Genomic DNA, 8751 nt, shown 5'->3' with positions numbered 1-8751 from the left:
TGAACCATCGGGCATCGTTCCTTTGTGAGTGCCTCTGGGCCTCTGGGGGGTTTGGTTTTTGAAAGCGGTGCAATGTGTGATTTTTGGAAAAAGGTGTCGAATGAAATTTTTGCTCGTCTGGGGTGTTTTTTATTGTTCCGTTCTCTTCCGTCATTTTGAATGCAATCAAAAGTGTCGCATCCCCCTCCGATGGTATTTTTCTAGATTTTTTTTTCTGAACCCTCGGCCGAGCTGAAAATTGCCACACATGACCTTTTATTTAGTTGGATCTTATTATACAAACCGTATTTTCATGTCAGGTTACGATCTGCAGCGAACCAATCATCATTTTTGTAGACATGGTGCTAGGTGCCCCTGCGTCGAGCGGCATATCCTCTGCGGCACCGAGCGTGTCAATAGTTCTTTCTTGGAAAATGTGAATTGTGAAATGCATCCCTGGCTGAACTAGTCACAATACCGTTTACACCATCAGGACAGGCTGCATAATACAGACAGAGGTAGACAGCAAAAGACCAGCTTGCAGCTATAAGGATGATGGCATACCTGACCAAAGGCGGCGGAACGGGGGGGGGGGGCACTGGGGCACCGTGGCCCCTTTGATTTTGGCATTTTAACATTAGCCCTACCCCTAGCCCCTATGGGCGTTGCATGGAAAGAATGGTACTTAAAGTCGGCAGTGTCCCTCCCCCCTTAGTTGAAGGTGTTCCGCCGCTACTGAGCCTGACAAATAGTTCCTTAGGTACAGAGGCAAACCTTAACCACTGCTGATGCCTCACATTACTTCAGCGGTGACTGCACATGCATCCTACGTCTCAATGTCTCATGCACCTATCGCTATTATTATTGAATTGCCTCCATTTCACGTCATAAGACTCTACTGAGCTGTTCGTAGTTCACGAAATAGGTATGTATGGATGTAAGTACTACCTACTACATGTATACCTCAGTGTGCTACAGCAACTTTCAGCTGATATGCCTTGGTTGATATGAGACAGTCTGGGCCACATGATATCATTGTGTCACTGTCACCGGCCTCACCATCGTGTTTGTTTGTGGCTGTGCGACACAGCCGTCGTCATGTCGTAGTCGCTATCAGCCCCGTCACAAGCTTCAGACATACAGGGCATCTCGAGTTAACCCTCGCCGGACCTATTGGTTTCCTACATACGCGCCGGCCGAGGGGGGGGGGGGGTACGACCCCCCTCGCCGTTTCGCCCCTGGTGGAGCTAGCGCGTCGCGGAAAAAACGAGCGTGTGCGCCGTTACGAGACGCAGAGATTGGTACCCGATTTTAAGGTCCTAGGTCAACCGGTGGCCTCTGAGGTCAGGTCAAGTGCCCCAGGGTACGGTTCAGTTTTTGGTGAATAACTTCGCAAAAAACGGCCGCAGAGCCGCGATTTTGGCAGCATCGTGTTTGCCTTGCTTAGGCGCGTCGAATGATATGCTTTTTGTTCGGGTCAGGTCAACTTAGGGTGTTGACCTCAGGTCAAGGTCAGGTCAGCACCCCCAGGTCACGAAGTTGGTCGAAAGAGGTCATGTCGCATATCATTCGATTCGGCAGGTCTTCCTGAGTCCATTGGTGGCTTTCTCGACTCGCTAGCTCAATTTGATCGGGAGTTATTGACGAAAAACTAATATCGTCATAAATGACGTCACGGAAGGTCAACATTGCAAAAGTGACGCATCTAACCTTGCAAGGAGTGCATCAAATCACGATTCTGTGTGCTTGAGATAGTTGGAGATCGTTCCCGGCGCCAGAATAGCAGTTTTCATTTTTCCCCATTGACTTATAATGGTGAGGTCACGAAAATGACCTGACCTCATATGACCTTTAGGAAAAATCCGAGATATACAAGTTGTGAGACTCATAATGGATACTAGATCCTGTAAGTTTCATTTCCCTGTGACATCTCCTCTGGCAGTGAGGGCGTTGCGAAGTTGCGACATCTGAAGACCGTGCAGAGGTTCACTTATGACGTCATAGGTCAGTGACCTGACCTGACCCAAAAATGCAGTTGGTGTCAAAAGATGCGGCTTGGATCAAAGGTCAGGTATGCCAGTTTCAGCTCTCTATCGCCAGCGTGTTCGGAGCTATCGCGAAAAAACCCTATGGGGGGGGGGGGGTGGCACCCGCTCCCCCCCCCCTCCTCGGCCGGCGAGGGTTAAAATATTCTGTCGTGTCCCTCTCCCTGGTATGTACCGGACGGCACCAGTATATTAAATACACCGCCGCCGTGTGGTGATCGCTATTTGTTTGCCTGAGTCCGTGTCACAGCGTACCGAGCTGTCGCCGAGAAGGGGCCTCCTCGGACGGATAACCGATCGCAGCTGCCGGGGGGAAGGCCCCTCGAGTCGCACTTCACTGTGTAGATGCTGCCGGGGGTTATATGGCCTTGGCCGGGGCGGCAGAGGAGACAGCGGAGGCCACTGATCAATGCAGGGTGTTGCGTCAGCCCCGCGACATTCTGCACCGCAGGCACATGCAGCACACGGATAAGTACTTACAACCAATTTAGTGTAGACTTAATGCATATGTATACTATAAGTATACATAAAGTATACATATTAGCCGTTTTCACGACGGGCTATCCGGCGAATGCACCTAATTTGACCAAATCTGCACCTAATCTCTTTTACAGCAAATGTCTTTATATTATGAATTTATTTCAGTGTTTTAATCGATGATGTTCTCTGATAATATGACAAAGCAGCCATATAAGCAATTAGTGCAACCCCAGCTGTTAGCTACTAAAACTTAAGAGACACACGGAACCTAATTTGACCAAATCTGCACCTAATCTGCACCAGATGTCCACCAAATGTGTATCTCAGATGGCCGTCGTGAAAACGGCTATCGGTTGTGCAGTAACCAGAAAGAGATGGCGCAGCCACCGCACGGTCAGGCAGGGACAATCACGATGACTGCGTGTTCGTCCCGCAATGACACTGCTGTGTCCAGAGCGGATGAGAACACAGCGCGCTGTATTTTACGCTATCATCATACCGCCGCGCTGCAGCGGTGTGATAGCGTCTTTGCCCAGACTGAAATTGGGCGGCCGCCACCAGTTGCTGGACCCCGTGAATAAAATGCTCTCTCTCTCTCTCTCTCTCTCTCTCTCTCTCTCCTCTCTCTCTCTCTCTCTCTCTCTCTCTCTCTCTCTCTCTCTCTCTCTCTCTCTCTCTCTCTCTCTCTCTCTCTCTCTCTCTCTCTCTCTCTCTCTCTCTCTCTCTCTCTCTCTCTCTCTCTCTCTCTCTCTCTCTCTCTCTCTCTCTCTCTCTCTCTCTCTCTCTCTCTCTCTCTCTCTCTCTCTCTCTCTCTCTCTCTCTCTCTCTCTCTCTCTCTCTCTCTCTCTCTCTCTCTCTCTCTCTCTCTCTCTCTCTCTCTCTCTCTCTCTCTCTCTCTCTCTCTCTCTCTCTCTCTCTCTCTCTCTCTCTCTCCTCTCTCTCTCTCTCTCTCTCTCTCTCTCTCTCTCTCTCTCTCTCTCTCTCTCTCTCTCTCTCTCTCTCTCTCTCTCTCTCTCTCTCTCTCTCTCTCTCTCTCTCTCTCTCTCTCTCTCTCTCTCTCTCTCTCTCTCTCTCTCTCTCTCTCTCTCTCTCTCTCTCTCTCTCTCTCTCTCTCTCTCTCTCTCTCTCTCTCTCTCTCTCTCTCTCTCTCTCTCTCTCTCTCTCTCTCTCTCTCTCTCTCTCTCTCTCTCTCTCTCTCTCTCTCTCTCTCTCTCTCTCTCTCTCTCTCTCTCTCTCTCTCTCTCTCTCTCTCTCTCTCTCTCTCTCTCTCTCTCTCTCTCTCTCTCTCTCTCTCTCTCTCTCTCTCTCTCGTCCCCGATGTCGACATTACGAACTACGAAGTCAAGGAGGCCACGTACCGACCAGCTGCAGTGCCGGCCGCGGATGGTCCGCCACACTGAAAACAATTTCACCCAAAACTGGCGAGTAAACCGGTGCCTCGCGGGTACCCCTATCCGCAACCATTTTTAACCACCCTGCCAGGAGTCAATTTAGGACATTTAGGACATAACACTTTCGCAATTCACTCTGGAGAGTAGTAACCCTCCACGACTATTCGCGCACCAGTGGCTCGCGACCCCTCCATCGAAAGGTATTCATCGACGCCTACCTGGCAGCAGCGCCCCACAAACCCCTAGGAGATAGGGTTACCCTCCACGCCTACCCTTCGCCGACCAAGTCACGAGGGCCAAAAAAACTCCCACGCTTGACCACATTTGCGGGAAAATATCTATATTACAGCAATCTCACACCTAGAAAACATCGGTGAGAAAGTTTCACATCGGTGGGAAAGGTCAAATCGAATTCCCATAGAAATTTCGACATGACCCAGTCACCGGCAATCATGCAGACCGCCCGAAATCAAGAAGATGCGTCGCCGCTGCTTTCGTGACCTATATAAGAATCAAAATGGTCTCACTTGGTAGTTTCGGAAGAAAAAGCGTTGCCAATCGTCCCGTGATGAATATTGCAGAGGTTTTAAAGATGCACCCTAACAATTGTACTTTCGCCCCCACATGAAAACCGCCAAACAATGTGCCAACATATCATTGGTTCAAAAAAAGTTAAAAAATTGTTGTAATTCAAAACTGTATGAGACAACGCCATCTAGTTGTAACAGTAGATCCAACTCCTTCAGGGCAGGTTATGTAAAGGTTCGCCATCCACGGATACGCGTTTGCGATACCTCGAGTAGTTCCAACTCTTTCAGTGAGGGCTGTGCCAATGACTCGACACCCGTGGGGACAATATCCGGTGCTGGGTAGCTACCTTACTGCAGACTGTGGGTACAGCGTATATTTACGAGTAATAAGGCAGGCAAGTCTGCTTACCCTCTAGCTAGAATCTGGACATGGCGAGTTAATTAATACACATATACCACCCGCAGAGCAACGCTTAATTCGCCAGCTTCGGGTGAAATTGTTTTCAGTGCAGTGCCGATACCGCCGGCAGCATCGGTCTCCAATAGCAGGCCGGGCGAGCGAAGCCACCGCCACTAATCGAAGAATGATCGGCCCAGGGGCGGATCCAGTGGATTTTCAAAGGCCGGAGGGGCTCAACCAGCCACTGTTCGAGCCCTCTCAAAACTCCATACTAAGAGGACCTTGAATTTAAAGCGCACCATCGGAATTATCAGATTCTTTCTTTCGTTTGTCACACATTTTAGCCGGTTTTATGCATCATGCAGCGCTCTGAAACACTACCTATACCTACATGAGATGAAACGCACATGTGCCGGTGTTTGCCCAAGCCAAAAAGTTGCCTTACAAATTACATTACATGAACTATTGGGCTTGCTGGGGCCTGAGATGGGCCCTTCTGGTCTTTTCAATCATTATTTTAGCTCATTTTTAGAGGTCTTCGGCGGTCTAACGATAAGAACCCTATGTGAGAACTATTTTAGGCGGCCTTCGGCGCCTCAAATGGGCCCCCTAATTCAAATGGGGATGGCACGGGCTACGGGCCCGTGTGCCCACTGCCCCTCTTCCCCTTGTGTGCGCCCTTGTTCAAATGCATTAGCCCCTTAGAATAAAAACTGCAGATTTTGAAATTAAATAGCTACCTCCGAATTAAAGCGTTTATCGATGTCGTGACTTGTGAGTGCCCAAACCGGTAATTGCAAGCAGCAAGCCAGGGACCTTATTTGGCTATCTCAACTCAAAACTAATGTTGAGGTGGGATGATCATCTCTGCGCTTTAGCTGAGCTAAAGCAAGAGCCAAGAGGTGGGTACTGGGTGATCATGAGCTTAAATAAAAATGCTATGGGGAGCCGGCGGTGATCATTTTTCTCCCTAGGAGGGGACTTATTCGTGACCTGTATCACCTGTTCGTACATACCTAGGAAGGTAACCACTTCTAGCTCATTGGCGATCGCAACGCTACCTAGTAGGTGCAGTCTCAGTTGAGCTGCCTAGGTGGCGTTAGAGTGCCACGGAGGCTTCCGACGGTTGTCAACAGAACCGTTTGGTCTTGCGATCGCTAACAAACGTAATGGTTGAAAGTAAATGCAGCAAAGACCTTTCGTTAATCGTTACTTAAGTATGGTCATGAAATCGTGAATCGTTAATCGCTAGCTGTAAAAAAAGATTGTTAGTAAATTAGACTCATTAACGATTTAACGATTTAACGACTAGCGATTAACGATTCACGATTTCATGACGATTTTATCGGAAACGTAAGACGTCCTACGTTTTCGTCTTACGTTTCCGTTAGACGGAAACGTAAGCTATGCTGTCGAGGCGATGAAGCTGAGCGGGAGCCGGAACACAGAGGTGGGCGGCTGGCGATAAACACCATGCCTACAAATCTGAATTCTTAAAATTCCTAGAGGAGAATGCAGTTTCCTCTTTAACTTCTACCTAAGCAAAGGTATGACTACGGAGGAGGTACGGACTGACGAAACATCAAAATTTAGGAGCTTGGTTTGGTATCATACTTGGTAAGGTATGATATGTAATTTATGTACCTAGGTATAGTAGGGTACGGATGACTATACAGAATGAAATTCCACTCCCCAAAATCTCTCAGTTGACTGGTACGCTAAGCTGTTCCGCTTTCCACACGATTAAGCGTATCTATGGTGAGTGATGGGTCACAGCGTTTAACTATATGCTAGCCCGCGTGTGATAGGTACGACACTGCCTAATAACTACTCCAGGCAACCCGCGAAATTGCCTGTGAAAAGTGGAACATCAATATCATTCTGTTGTCAACATGTCCCTAATGTTAGTTATGATGAGGAGAAAGGCGTTTTCTCAGGAACGCTAAAAAGTAATAGCTGACATTTTTTCCGTCCACTACCTAGGTACGGTCATTTAATTAACGGTCAAACGTCAATCGCAACATTTGCCTACGATGAAAAAAAAAACTCGACCATGACTGCGTGACTCGGAAAGGTCCGTAACAGGAAATGTGTACATATGTACCTATACCGGAGATGCGGCGCCGTCTCCCCTCCCCTCTCGCTCTCCCCTTCCTCCCCCTCCCTCTCCCCTACCCAAACTGTGCTTCCTCTAGCGCTGGAACGTCCCATGACAGACCACGTGAGCCCCTAGAGTGTTGGTCTGACGGTACACTAAGACTTCGGTGAGCGTTCTGAGGTTCCCATGCATCCCGATCTGGAGACCCTCAGGCAGCGTAGACGCATGAGTTTCACCGTCTTGCAAGCGCAGCGTAGTCAAGCGTAGTTACAGAGTAAGCGTAGTTACAGAGAAATAGTTTACGTCCGACAATTCAGCTGCTAATCACTGGATCATATAAATGCATGTAACCTTCAGTCGTAGCACCGTTTTAACAGTCTATAACCCTAGAGACCCTAGCGTATGGGGGTGTGGTCCTATGGAGTCGATCATCAGACCTCATGAGCCCGCATCAGAATATGTGTCTCCGCATGTAGCCAGCTGGCATCGCTCGCCGGATCTCAGAGTGATCGATTACCAGTTGTTTCTCGTTCTCACCCACTGGCATCAGGCAGCATGACCGTGTTTATCCGACTGTTCGCGTGGTGTGAGAACTAAGAACGCCATGGTAAAACGGCTGGGGTTTAGTTTATATGACTTCGTGTGTCATGAGTGGAGCGAGTGGAGCTAAGCCGATGGAGCTAAGCCTTGGATAGAGCTATGCAAGTCGTAAAGATGAAGCAGACTTAGCAGAGATATTGTCTGTTGCATGGGCGGATCGAGCAAGTCGGTTTCGGACCTTACGGGGAGATTAAAAACGTTTCTCCAAATAAAAAAAAAAACTACTGGGATTTCAATTTCATCGCATTGCTGTGCCGTTTATAGCAAACTTTTTCCGATTAAAGCTTTTTGGGTTTCTGTCTATTTTATAAAAACGGCATATTGTCGTCAATTTCAGGTACCGCGGGGGTGCTTCCTCCCAATGCCCTCTCCTGGATCTGTTCACTGTTGACAATTGACAGGATTCGCTACGAAGCCGGCTCCTGAAATAATATATTTGTGCGGTGTACATCAACTCAGAAAATTAATTCACCCGGCCCGACCATGAGCTCATGACCTTAGTCAAGACTAAATGCCTGACCTTGCGCCGATGGGCTATTGTACTCGTTGGATGAGTGTTTATGTTTCCCTCTCGTTGTGCACCGAGTTCTACTGTGTTTATTATAAAAAGGCTGGGCCGGTGATACTGTCTTATCCCTTCGCCGCACATTGTTTTGGTTGGTTGACCGAACCATATAGGACATTGTCTTGTCGCATTGGTCATGAATTGATTAAACCGGTTTTAGAGGGGTTTGTTTTTGCGACGGACGTAGGCGATAGCAATGATAGGGCCGGTTTGGGATTTTTGTTGTGTATTTTTGGTCAACATTGCTTGTAAGTCACCCACGCAGTGTTTATCAATACGCTTGCAAGTTGCATCGGTAGATATATATGACAAGAAATTATAAAGCGGATTGTTCGATACGTAGTTATACCCGTGCTGGTACTCAAATATTCTCGAATTCATCGCAATACACTACGTATAGCAGGTCAAGTGTCATATAAGCGACCACATGCGTCGCAGCACCAAACAATGCGGTAGGTATCGCGAGTCGATTTGAGTTTCACATCCGGAATCGATGGCGCATCAGTCTTTCCTAAATCCTACCGCAGCATTTCCATGTGATCATGTGTCGTCATAAACTATAGCGTTGAAGCATAGAGCGGCTATGCTACATGACAGCGCAAATAAATTCGCCTCCCCCACACGCAACTACAAAACCTTTTGCTCAGGGCTATTGCTGGAGTG

The sequence above is a fragment of the Amphibalanus amphitrite genome, unplaced genomic scaffold (genome assembly GCF_019059575.1).
Source record: "Amphibalanus amphitrite isolate SeventyFive unplaced genomic scaffold, NRLGWU_Aamphi_draft 000960F_arrow, whole genome shotgun sequence".
In the NCBI taxonomy this organism is placed as follows: Eukaryota; Metazoa; Arthropoda; class Thecostraca; order Balanomorpha; family Balanidae; genus Amphibalanus; species Amphibalanus amphitrite.
Note: the sequence above shows the minus strand (reverse complement) of the source record.